Source organism: Paramormyrops kingsleyae, chromosome 13 (genome assembly GCF_048594095.1).
Source record: "Paramormyrops kingsleyae isolate MSU_618 chromosome 13, PKINGS_0.4, whole genome shotgun sequence".
Lineage (NCBI taxonomy): Eukaryota > Metazoa > Chordata > Actinopteri > Osteoglossiformes > Mormyridae > Paramormyrops > Paramormyrops kingsleyae.
Genome location: NC_132809.1, coordinates 15,136,103 through 15,149,124, shown reverse-complemented (window position 1 = coordinate 15,149,124; position 13,022 = coordinate 15,136,103).

Below are 13,022 nucleotides of genomic sequence, written 5' to 3'. Positions count from 1 at the left end.
TGGCGTCATGGTTACCACGGTAACCTTCAATTTCAAAAAATCGCTTCTCTCACTACTTCTCTTGTGTTACTTATAGTTTAATAGCATTTGTTTGCATAGTAAAAGCACATGCTGCTGCATAGCAAACGGTGGGCCTGCTGAAAATTCCGATTGTTGCGGCTATCATGGGCCACCTATATTTAAGGGGGTGGCCAGGCCACACCATGTCTCTTCTTTGGTACTACTTAGAAGATGAAATAATCCACATTTTGTTTCTATTGTTTTGATATAAGGTGTCAACAGGGGTGGACACGTATTTATTAGGCCTGGCCATGGCCACCTCTGGCCATCCAATGGATCCACCCCTGATAAGGAGCCTGTGGAAATATGGTACTGAAGGCCTGCTCATGTCATGCAGGGATGAGGGTAGGAGTAGGGATTGTAATCAGCAATGGTGGTGGATGCTGGTCTAACCAAGGAGGCATGGAGGAACAAAAATGTGAGCCAGCCAACAGATGATGGATCACAGCAAGGGCTTCAAATGGGTATGGGGTTGGGCAACAAGTTCTGGATACATTTAAGGGGGATGAGAGAAAACATTCAATAAGGTTAAGAAGCGTCTTTAACTCGTCTATAGTATTGGTCCGTGTGCATGTTCCCCGCATCAGACTGGAGTACCATCCATGGAGTATTCCTAATTTGTAACCTAAGCTCCTTGGACTATGATACAGGTGACTCTGACCAGGATTAGTATTTGTAAGACGTATGTCTTTTGGTTTATGTTTCTATTTGGAAGAAATCTTATTGCCTTTTTTCTTCTTTGTAATATTTCTCTACGTTTTGACTTGACTTGAAGCCTTGATCCCCTTTCTAAACATGATTCTCTCTTAACCTGCTTCTTTTGCATCCAGTACGGTCAGGATTTTAATGTTCTGTCCCACGTGAACTGTACTACCCAAAAGTCCCAGAAAGCAAATAAAGCCCATAACATTAAAACCAAGAAGCCTGTCTTGCTCCTTAACTGTAAAGACCTCAGGATCTCAGTTAACCCAGAATCTGGATTTGGCAGTGTCTTACCAATATAGAATGTGTATGGAATCTCCTTTATTAGACATTTAACAATTACTGACATCATGTGATGAAACAATCCAAATTAAAATGCCACTCTCTCCTTATTTTCTTTTTACATTTTATTCATGAACAACAAGTATTACTGATAGTCATTGTGTTCATTGTCCTCCACTACTGCCTTAATGTCATCCTTCTTAATCTCCACCATCCACTTCATCACCACTGCCTTCAGGTCTGCCTCCACCTACTGCACTCTCAGTTCCACCTCAAGACACTTCCAAAATGTCTCAATCGCAGCCTCCATGTCCTTGATTTTGTTTTCTGTCTCGTCTATCTCCTCCAAAGCTGCTTCAATCTCAGCCTCCAACTGCTGCAGTTTTGCGTTGTTGTATTCATAGGCATCCTCCGTCACCTCCACCGGTGCCATTTATTCATGAACAACAACTATTACTGATAGTCATAGTGTTCATTGACCTCCACTACAGCCTTAATGTCATCCTCCGTAATCTCCGCCATTGCTTGATCACCACCTCCACCGCCTTTATGTCTGCCTCCATCTACTGCACTTGCAGAGCCACCTCAAAACTCTTCCAAAATGCCTCAATCGCAGCCACTATCTCCTTGATTTTGTTTTCTGTCTCGTCTATCTCCTCCAAAGTTGCTTCAATCTCAGCCTCCACCTGCTGCAATTCTTTCTTGTTGTATTCACTGGTATCCTCTGTCACCTCAACCGGTGCCATATTCACTCCAATCTCCTTCTCCACAGCTCTCGTGCTATCATCCTTCTCTTCCTCCACCACAGAGTGATTATCATCTCTGCCATTCACTTTCTTGTTGTATTCACTGGTATCCTCTGTCACCTCCACCGGTGCCATATTCACTCCAATCTCCTTCTCCACAGCTCTCGTGCTATCATCCTCCTCTTCCTCCACCACAGAGTGATTATCATCTCTGCCATTCACTTTCTTGTTGTATTCACTGGTATCCTCTGTCACCTCCACCGGTGCCATATTCACTCCAATCTCCTTCTCCACAGCTCTCGTGCTATCATCCTCCTCTTCCTCCACCACAGAGTGATTATCATCTCTGCCATTCACTTTCTTGTTGTATTCACTGCTATCCTCTGTCACCTCCACCGGTGCCATATTCACTCCAATCTCCTTCTCCACAGCTCTCGTGCTATCATCCTTCTCTTCCTCCACCACAGAGTGATTATCATCTCTGCCATTCACTTTCTTGTTGTATTCACTGCTATCCTCTGTCACCTCCACCGGTGCCATATTCACTCCAATCTCCTTCTCCACAGCTCTCGTGCTATCATCCTCCTCTTCCTCCACCACAGAGTGATTATCATCTCTGCCATTCACTTTCTTGTTGTATTCACTGGTATCCTCTGTCACCTCCACCGGTGCCATATTCACTCCAATCTCCTTCTCCACAGCTCTCGTGCTATCATCCTCCTCTTCCTCCACCACAGAGTGATTATCATCTCTGCCATTCACTTTCTTGTTGTATTCACTGGTATCCTCTGTCACCTCCACCGGTGCCATATTCACTCCAATCTCCTTCTCCACAGCTCTCATGCTATCATCCTCCTCTTCCTCCACCACAGAGTGATTATCATCTCTGCCATTCACTTCACTTTCTAGTGTTCCACACTTTCTCCCTTTCCTTTTCCTCAGAAAGGTAAACTTTGCCCAAAATGTCTTTTTCACCTTTTTCTCCTGTTTTGTTGATGCTTCCCCCACCTCCTCTGCCACCACTGGGGGCCTAAAGCAGTTTAAGAAGGACAGCTTCATATTTAGTTGCGTCTCGTTCGATGACCGATTTGTTCTGAAGCGGAACTGTGCTTACATCACATTCGGAATGTTGGCGTCATGGTTACCACGGTAACCTTCAATTTCAAAAAATCGCTTCTCTCACTACTTCTCTTGTGTTACTTATAGTTTAATAGCATTTGTTTGCATAGTAAAAGCACATGCTGCTGCATAGCAAACGGTGGGCCTGCTGAAAATTCCGATTGTTGCGGCTATCATGGGCCACCTATATTTAAGGGGGTGGCCAGGCCACACCATGTCTCTTCTTTGGTACTACTTAGAAGATGAAATAATCCACATTTTGTTTCTATTGTTTTGATATAAGGTGTCAACAGGGGTGGACACGTATTTATTAGGCCTGGCCATGGCCACCTCTGGCCATCCAATGGATCCACCCCTGATAAGGAGCCTGTGGAAATATGGTACTGAAGGCCTGCTCATGTCATGCAGGGATGAGGGTAGGAGTAGGGATTGTAATCAGCAATGGTGGTGGATGCTGGTCTAACCAAGGAGGCATGGAGGAACAAAAATGTGAGCCAGCCAACAGATGATGGATCACAGCAAGGGCTTCAAATGGGTATGGGGTTGGGCAACAAGTTCTGGATACATTTAAGGGGGATGAGAGAAAACATTCAATAAGGTTAAGAAGCATCTTTAACTCGTCTATAGTATTGGTCCGTGTGCATGTTCCCCGCATCAGACTGGAGTACCATCCATGGAGTATTCCTAATTTGTAACCTAAGCTCCTTGGACTATGATACAGGTGACTCTGACCAGGATTAGTATTTGTAAGACGTATGTCTTTTGGTTTATGTTTCTATTTGGAAGAAATCTTATTACCTTTTTTCTTCTTTGTAATATTTCTCTACGTTTTGACTTGACTTGAAGCCTTGATCCCCTTTCTAAACATGATTCTCTCTTAACCTGCTTCTTTTGCATCCAGTACGGTCAGGATTTTAATGTTCTGTCCCACGTGAACTGTACTACCCAAAAGTCCCAGAAAGCAAATAAAGCCCATAACATTAAAACCAAGAAGCCTGTCTTGCTCCTTAACTGTAAAGACCTCAGGATCTCAGTTAACCCAGAAAATGAATTTGGCAGTGTCTTACCAATATAGAATGTGCATGGAATCTCCTTTATTAGACATTTAACAATTACTGACATCATGTGATGAAACAATCCAAATTAAAATGCCACTCTCTCCTTATTTTCTTTTTACATTTTATTCATGAACAACAAGTATTACTGATAGTCATTGTGTTCATTGTCCTCCACTACAGCCTTAATGTCATCCTCCGTAATCTCCGCCATTGCTTGATCACCACCTCCACCGCCTTTATGTCTGCCTCCATCTACTGCACTTGCAGAGCCACCTCAAAACTCTTCCAAAATGCCTCAATCGCAGCCACTATCTCCTTGATTTTGTTTTCTGTCTCGTCTATCTCCTCCAAAGTTGCTTCAATCTCAGCCTCCACCTGCTGCAATTCTTTCTTGTTGTATTCACTGGTATCCTCTGTCACCTCAACCGGTGCCATATTCACTCCAATCTCCTTCTCCACAGCTCTCGTGCTATCATCCTCCTCTTCCTCCACCACAGAGTGATTATCATCTCTGCCATTCACTTTCTTGTTGTATTCACTGGTATCCTCTGTCACCTCCACCGGTGCCATATTCACTCCAATCTCCTTCTCCACAGCTCTCGTGCTATCATCCTCCTCTTCCTCCACCACAGAGTGATTATCATCTCTGCCATTCACTTTCTTGTTGTATTCACTGGTATCCTCTGTCACCTCCACCGGTGCCATATTCACTCCAATCTCCTTCTCCACAGCTCTCGTGCTATCATCCTCCTCTTCCTCCACCACAGAGTGATTATCATCTCTGCCATTCACTTTCTTGTTGTATTCACTGGTATCCTCTGTCACCTCCACCGGTGCCATATTCACTCCAATCTCCTTCTCCACAGCTCTCGTGCTATCATCCTCCTCTTCCTCCACCACAGAGTGATTATCATCTCTGCCATTCACTTTCTTGTTGTATTCACTGGTATCCTCTGTCACCTCCACCGGTGCCATATTCACTCCAATCTCCTTCTCCACAGCTCTCATGCTATCATCCTCCTCTTCCTCCACCACAGAGTGATTATCATCTCTGCCATTCACTTCACTTTCTAGTGTTCCACACTTTCTCCCTTTCCTTTTCCTCAGAAAGGTAAACTTTGCCCAAAATGTCTTTTTCACCTTTTTCTCCTGTTTTGTTGATGCTTCCCCCACCTCCTCTGCCACCACTGGGGGCCTAAAGCAGTTTAAGAAGGACAGCTTCATATTTAGTTGCGTCTCGTTCGATGACCGATTTGTTCTGAAGCGGAACTGTGCTTACATCACATTCGGAATGTTGGCGTCATGGTTACCACGGTAACCTTCAATTTCAAAAAATCGCTTCTCTCACTACTTCTCTTGTGTTACTTATAGTTTAATAGCATTTGTTTGCATAGTAAAAGCACATGCTGCTGCATAGCAAACGGTGGGCCTGCTGAAAATTCCGATTGTTGCGGCTATCATGGGCCACCTATATTTAAGGGGGTGGCCAGGCCACACCATGTCTCTTCTTTGGTACTACTTAGAAGATGAAATAATCCACATTTTGTTTCTATTGTTTTGATATAAGGTGTCAACAGGGGTGGACACGTATTTATTAGGCCTGGCCATGGCCACCTCTGGCCATCCAATGGATCCACCCCTGATAAGGAGCCTGTGGAAATATGGTACTGAAGGCCTGCTCATGTCATGCAGGGATGAGGGTAGGAGTAGGGATTGTAATCAGCAATGGTGGTGGATGCTGGTCTAACCAAGGAGGCATGGAGGAACAAAAATGTGAGCCAGCCAACAGATGATGGATCACAGCAAGGGCTTCAAATGGGTATGGGGTTGGGCAACAAGTTCTGGATACATTTAAGGGGGATGAGAGAAAACATTCAATAAGGTTAAGAAGCATCTTTAACTCGTCTATAGTATTGGTCCGTGTGCATGTTCCCCGCATCAGACTGGAGTACCATCCATGGAGTATTCCTAATTTGTAACCTAAGCTCCTTGGACTATGATACAGGTGACTCTGACCAGGATTAGTATTTGTAAGACGTATGTCTTTTGGTTTATGTTTCTATTTGGAAGAAATCTTATTGCCTTTTTTCTTCTTTGTAATATTTCTCTACGTTTTGACTTGACTTGAAGCCTTGATCCCCTTTCTAAACATGATTCTCTCTTAACCTGCTTCTTTTGCATCCAGTACGGTCAGGATTTTAATGTTCTGTCCCACGTGAACTGTACTACCCAAAAGTCCCAGAAAGCAAATAAAGCCCATAACATTAAAACCAAGAAGCCTGTCTTGCTCCTTAACTGTAAAGACCTCAGGATCTCAGTTAACCCAGAATCTGGATTTGGCAGTGTCTTACCAATATAGAATGTGTATGGAATCTCCTTTATTAGACATTTAACAATTACTGACATCATGTGATGAAACAATCCAAATTAAAATGCCACTCTCTCCTTATTTTCTTTTTACATTTTATTCATGAACAACAAGTATTACTGATAGTCATTGTGTTCATTGTCCTCCACTACTGCCTTAATGTCATCCTTCTTAATCTCCACCATCCACTTCATCACCACTGCCTTCAGGTCTGCCTCCACCTACTGCACTCTCAGTTCCACCTCAAGACTCTTCCAAAATGTCTCAATCGCAGCCTCCATGTCCTTGATTTTGTTTTCTGTCTCGTCTATCTCCTCCAAAGCTGCTTCAATCTCAGCCTCCAACTGCTTCAGTTTTGCGTTGTTGTATTCATAGGCATCCTCCGTCACCTCCACCGGTGCCATTTATTCATGAACAACAACTATTACTGATAGTCATAGTGTTCATTGACCTCCACTACAGCCTTAATGTCATCCTCCGTAATCTCCGCCATTGCTTGATCACCACCTCCACCGCCTTTATGTCTGCCTCCATCTACTGCACTTGCAGAGCCACCTCAAAACTCTTCCAAAATGCCTCAATCGCAGCCACTATCTCCTTGATTTTGTTTTCTGTCTCGTCTATCTCCTCCAAAGTTGCTTCAATCTCAGCCTCCACCTGCTGCAATTCTTTCTTGTTGTATTCACTGGTATCCTCTGTCACCTCAACCGGTGCCATATTCACTCCAATCTCCTTCTCCACAGCTCTCGTGCTATCATCCTCCTCTTCCTCCACCACAGAGTGATTATCATCTCTGCCATTCACTTTCTTGTTGTATTCACTGGTATCCTCTGTCACCTCCACCGGTGCCATATTCACTCCAATCTCCTTCTCCACAGCTCTCGTGCTATCATCCTCCTCTTCCTCCACCACAGAGTGATTATCATCTCTGCCATTCACTTTCTTGTTGTATTCACTGGTATCCTCTGTCACCTCCACCGGTGCCATATTCACTCCAATCTCCTTCTCCACAGCTCTCATGCTATCATCCTCCTCTTCCTCCACCACAGAGTGATTATCATCTCTGCCATTCACTTCACTTTCTAGTGTTCCACACTTTCTCCCTTTCCTTTTCCTCAGAAAGGTAAACTTTGCCCAAAATGTCTTTTTCACCTTTTTCTCCTGTTTTGTTGATGCTTCCCCCACCTCCTCTGCCACCACTGGGGGCCTAAAGCAGTTTAAGAAGGACAGCTTCATATTTAGTTGCGTCTCGTTCGATGACCGATTTGTTCTGAAGCGGAACTGTGCTTACATCACATTCGGAATGTTGGCGTCATGGTTACCACGGTAACCTTCAATTTCAAAAAATCGCTTCTCTCACTACTTCTCTTGTGTTACTTATAGTTTAATAGCATTTGTTTGCATAGTAAAAGCACATGCTGCTGCATAGCAAACGGTGGGCCTGCTGAAAATTCCGATTGTTGCGGCTATCATGGGCCACCTATATTTAAGGGGGTGGCCAGGCCACACCATGTCTCTTCTTTGGTACTACTTAGAAGATGAAATAATCCATATTTTGTTTCTATTGTTTTGATATAAGGTGTCAACAGGGGTGGACACGTATTTATTAGGCCTGGCCATGGCCACCACTGGCCATCCAATGGATCCACCCCTGATAAGGAGCCTGTGGAAATATGGTACTGAAGGCCTGCTCATGTCATGCAGGGATGAGGGTAGGAGTAGGGATTGTAATCAGCAATGGTGGTGGATGCTGGTCTAACCAAGGAGGCATGGAGGAACAAAAATGTGAGCCAGCCAACAGATGATGGATCACAGCAAGGGCTTCAAATGGGTATGGGGTTGGGCAACAAGTTCTGGATACATTTAAGGGGGATGAGAGAAAACATTCAATAAGGTTAAGAAGCATCTTTAACTCGTCTATAGTATTGGTCCGTGTGCATGTTCCCCGCATCAGACTGGAGTACCATCCATGGAGTATTCCTAATTTGTAACCTAAGCTCCTTGGACTATGATACAGGTGACTCTGACCAGGATTAGTATTTGTAAGACGTATGTCTTTTGGTTTATGTTTCTATTTGGAAGAAATCTTATTGCCTTTTTTCTTCTTTGTAATATTTCTCTACGTTTTGACTTGACTTGAAGCCTTGATCCCCTTTCTAAACATGATTCTCTCTTAACCTGCTTCTTTTGCATCCAGTACGGTCAGGATTTTAATGTTCTGTCCCACGTGAACTGTACTACCCAAAAGTCCCAGAAAGCAAATAAAGCCCATAACATTAAAACCAAGAAGCCTGTCTTGCTCCTTAACTGTAAAGACCTCAGGATCTCAGTTAACCCAGAATCTGGATTTGGCAGTGTCTTACCAATATAGAATGTGTATGGAATCTCCTTTATTAGACATTTAACAATTACTGACATCATGTGATGAAACAATCCAAATTAAAATGCCACTCTCTCCTTATTTTCTTTTTACATTTTATTCATGAACAACAAGTATTACTGATAGTCATTGTGTTCATTGTCCTCCACTACTGCCTTAATGTCATCCTCCGTAATCTCCGCCATTGCTTGATCACCACCTCCACCGCCTTTATGTCTGCCTCCATCTACTGCACTTGCAGAGCCACCTCAAAACTCTTCCAAAATGCCTCAATCGCAGCCACTATCTCCTTGATTTTGTTTTCTGTCTCGTCTATCTCCTCCAAAGTTGCTTCAATCTCAGCCTCCACCTGCTGCAATTCTTTCTTGTTGTATTCACTGGTATCCTCTGTCACCTCAACCGGTGCCATATTCACTCCAATCTCCTTCTCCACAGCTCTCGTGCTATCATCCTTCTCTTCCTCCACCACAGAGTGATTATCATCTCTGCCATTCACTTTCTTGTTGTATTCACTGGTATCCTCTGTCACCTCCACCGGTGCCATATTCACTCCAATCTCCTTCTCCACAGCTCTCGTGCTATCATCCTCCTCTTCCTCCACCACAGAGTGATTATCATCTCTGCCATTCACTTTCTTGTTGTATTCACTGGTATCCTCTGTCACCTCCACCGGTGCCATATTCACTCCAATCTCCTTCTCCACAGCTCTCGTGCTATCATCCTCCTCTTCCTCCACCACAGAGTGATTATCATCTCTGCCATTCACTTTCTTGTTGTATTCACTGGTATCCTCTGTCACCTCCACCGGTGCCATATTCACTCCAATCTCCTTCTCCACAGCTCTCGTGCTATCATCCTCCTCTTCCTCCACCACAGAGTGATTATCATCTCTGCCATTCACTTTCTTGTTGTATTCACTGGTATCCTCTGTCACCTCCACCGGTGCCATATTCACTCCAATCTCCTTCTCCACAGCTCTCGTGCTATCATCCTTCTCTTCCTCCACCACAGAGTGATTATCATCTCTGCCATTCACTTTCTTGTTGTATTCACTGCTATCCTCTGTCACCTCCACCGGTGCCATATTCACTCCAATCTCCTTCTCCACAGCTCTCGTGCTATCATCCTCCTCTTCCTCCACCACAGAGTGATTATCATCTCTGCCATTCACTTTCTTGTTGTATTCACTGGTATCCTCTGTCACCTCCACCGGTGCCATATTCACTCCAATCTCCTTCTCCACAGCTCTCGTGCTATCATCCTCCTCTTCCTCCACCACAGAGTGATTATCATCTCTGCCATTCACTTTCTTGTTGTATTCACTGGTATCCTCTGTCACCTCCACCGGTGCCATATTCACTCCAATCTCCTTCTCCACAGCTCTCATGCTATCATCCTCCTCTTCCTCCACCACAGAGTGATTATCATCTCTGCCATTCACTTCACTTTCTAGTGTTCCACACTTTCTCCCTTTCCTTTTCCTCAGAAAGGTAAACTTTGCCCAAAATGTCTTTTTCACCTTTTTCTCCTGTTTTGTTGATGCTTCCCCCACCTCCTCTGCCACCACTGGGGGCCTAAAGCAGTTTAAGAAGGACAGCTTCATATTTAGTTGCGTCTCGTTCGATGACCGATTTGTTCTGAAGCGGAACTGTGCTTACATCACATTCGGAATGTTGGCGTCATGGTTACCACGGTAACCTTCAATTTAAAAAAATCGCTTCTCTCACTACTTCTCTTGTGTTACTTATAGTTTAATAGCATTTGTTTGCATAGTAAAAGCACATGCTGCTGCATAGCAAACGGTGGGCCTGCTGAAAATTCCGATTGTTGCGGCTATCATGGGCCACCTATATTTAAGGGGGTGGCCAGGCCACACCATGTCTCTTCTTTGGTACTACTTAGAAGATGAAATAATCCACATTTTGTTTCTATTGTTTTGATATAAGGTGTCAACAGGGGTGGACACGTATTTATTAGGCCTGGCCATGGCCACCTCTGGCCATCCAATGGATCCACCCCTGATAAGGAGCCTGTGGAAATATGGTACTGAAGGCCTGCTCATGTCATGCAGGGATGAGGGTAGGAGTAGGGATTGTAATCAGCAATGGTGGTGGATACTGGTCTAACCAAGGAGGCATGGAGGAACAAAAATGTGAGCCAGCCAACAGATGATGGATCACAGCAAGGGCTTCAAATGGGTATGGGGTTGGGCAACAAGTTCTGGATACATTTAAGGGGGATGAGAGAAAACATTCAATAAGGTTAAGAAGCATCTTTAACTCGTCTATAGTATTGGTCCGTGTGCATGTTCCCCGCATCAGACTGGAGTACCATCCATGGAGTATTCCTAATTTGTAACCTAAGCTCCTTGGACTATGATACAGGTGACTCTGACCAGGATTAGTATTTGTAAGACGTATGTCTTTTGGTTTATGTTTCTATTTGGAAGAAATCTTATTGCCTTTTTTCTTCTTTGTAATATTTCTCTACGTTTTGACTTGACTTGAAGCCTTGATCCCCTTTCTAAACATGATTCTCTCTTAACCTGCTTCTTTTGCATCCAGTACGGTCAGGATTTTAATGTTCTGTCCCACGTGAACTGTACTACCCAAAAGTCCCAGAAAGCAAATAAAGCCCATAACATTAAAACCAAGAAGCCTGTCTTGCTCCTTAACTGTAAAGACCTCAGGATCTCAGTTAACCCAGAATCTGGATTTGGCAGTGTCTTACCAATATAGAATGTGTATGGAATCTCCTTTATTAGACATTTAACAATTACTGACATCATGTGATGAAACAATCCAAATTAAAATGCCACTCTCTCCTTATTTTCTTTTTACATTTTATTCATGAACAACAAGTATTACTGATAGTCATTGTGTTCATTGTCCTCCACTACTGCCTTAATGTCATCCTTCTTAATCTCCACCATCCACTTCATCACCACCGCCTTCAGGTCTGCCTCCACCTACTGCACTCTCAGTTCCACCTCAAGACACTTCCAAAATGTCTCAATCGCAGCCTCCATGTCCTTGATTTTGTTTTCTGTCTCGTCTATCTCCTCCAAAGCTGCTTCAATCTCAGCCTCCAACTGCTGCAGTTTTGCGTTGTTGTATTCATAGGCATCCTCCGTCACCTCCACCGGTGCCATTTATTCATGAACAACAACTATTACTGATAGTCATTGTGTTCATTGACCTCCACTACAGCCTTAATGTCATCCTCCGTAATCTCCGCCATTGCTTGATCACCACCTCCACCGCCTTTATGTCTGCCTCCATCTACTGCACTTGCAGAGCCACCTCAAAACTCTTCCAAAATGCCTCAATCGCAGCCACCATCTCCTTGATTTTGTTTTCTGTCTCGTCTATCTCCTCCAAAGTTGCTTCAATCTCAGCCTCCACTTGCTGCAATTCTTTCTTGTTGTATTCACTGGTATCCTCTGTCACCTCCACCGGTGCCATATTCACTCCAATCTCCTTCTCCACAGCTCTCGTGCTATCATCCTCCTCTTCCTCCACCACAGAGTGATTATCATCTCTGCCATTCACTTTCTTGTTGTATTCACTGGTATCCTCTGTCACCTCCACCGGTGCCATATTCACTCCAATCTCCTTCTCCACAGCTCTCGTGCTATCATCCTCCTCTTCCTCCACTACAGAGTGATTATCATCTCTGCCATTCACTTCACTTTCTAGTGTTCCACACTTTCTCCCTTTCCTTTTCCTCAGAAAGGTAAACTTTGCCCAAAATGTCTTTTTCACCTTTTTCTCCTGTTTTGTTGATGCTTCCCCCACCTCCTCTGCCACCACTGGGGGCCTAAAGCAGTTTAAGAAGGACAGCTTCATATTTAGTTGCGTCTCGTTCGATGACCGATTTGTTCTGAAGCGGAACTGTGCTTACATCACATTCGGAATGTTGGCGTCATGGTTACCACGGTAACCTTCAATTTCAAAAAATCGCTTCTCTCACTACTTCTCTTGTGTTACTTATAGTTTAATAGCATTTGTTTGCATAGTAAAAGCACACGCTGTTGCATAGCAAACGGTGGGCCTGCTGAAAACTACGATTGTGGTGGACAAAAAATTTTACCTGGTACAATGGGACTAGCTTAATGGTCCCCCCTTCTATTATGTCACAAACGTGAGGGGGCGTATCCCTTATTCTGATTGGTCGAGGGGTTATGTCCATATATGGTATCATACATGCTTATACCACGGTTGTGGATATGGGGATTGTGTCCATATATGGTATTATACATGCTTATACCACGGTTGTGGATATGGGGATTGTGTCCATATATGCTA